Raw genomic sequence first — 1,061 nt, 5'->3', positions numbered from 1 at the left:
GGCATCATAAACTCCTCCAAGGGGAATTCTCAGGAACACTTTTTGTTTGAACTTAAACTTAGGAATTGAATTTTCCATTTCGTGAAAAGTTTGTGAATTGCATACAATTCACTGTACACACTATCCTTTATATGCTATCGTTGCTATTAATTAGTGTCCGGTTGGCTCCAGCTCTAGGTGACTCACCTACAAGAGAGCCATTCTCCAGGTTGTTGATACACTCGGGTCAATGGTCACAGCTGTTTTGCTACTCCTTCTCATTGAGGAGCTCTCTTATTTTAACAGAGGCTCTGCTTGGCCAGAAATTAGGTCCTTTTAAAGCGATTGGTCTTTTCTGATGATTTATCTGAAGTAAGGAAGCCAATGTCTCACCATTCTCAATTCTAAGGAGCATTCTATTTCTATTCCTATGAAGATAGATTTCTATCTTCTGGTAGCACCTAACTTAAGCCATGGTTTTTCTATTGCTTCATCTGAGTGGAATAGCATAGTAGAGGGCAGATGGATTTAGTTCTGGATCCTGCTTCTGACTTGTTCAGGCTATATGATCTGTTTCCAAAGTCCCTGAAAACCCACTTTGACATCTATAACTTGAGAACAATAAAACACACATACTCAGAGGGTCATAGAACACGTAATACTCTTGACTCATAATAGAACTTGATACATGTTCATTTCTCTTTCTGCTTTGGTTTTACCATTTTTATCTAGGTGTTCAAAATCAGGGGTCAATAGCCTTTTTTGTTTAATCCTGAATTGCTTCAAGCATCCAGTCACACAAGTCCAATTTAGCTAATTTGTAAAACACTGTTTTCCAAAAAGGAAGGACAAGAGAAAAGTTTGAGTCAAATTGAATAGTAATGATATTAATATCTATCTTATTTAAAAGAGCCATTTCTTTCTTCTTTTATCATTCTTGATATACAATAACATATATTACTTAGCCTTTCCATAAGCAAGTTTAAAAAATCAAAAAGCAAAACAGAAAAGGAAACCTATTCTACAGTGGAAAAGTGCAGGGTACTTCTTGAGGAAGAAAATTTTGATGAGAAAGAAAAGGC

Source organism: Tenrec ecaudatus, chromosome 5 (genome assembly GCF_050624435.1).
Source record: "Tenrec ecaudatus isolate mTenEca1 chromosome 5, mTenEca1.hap1, whole genome shotgun sequence".
NCBI lineage: Eukaryota > Metazoa > Chordata > Mammalia > Afrosoricida > Tenrecidae > Tenrec > Tenrec ecaudatus.
Note: the sequence above shows the minus strand (reverse complement) of the source record.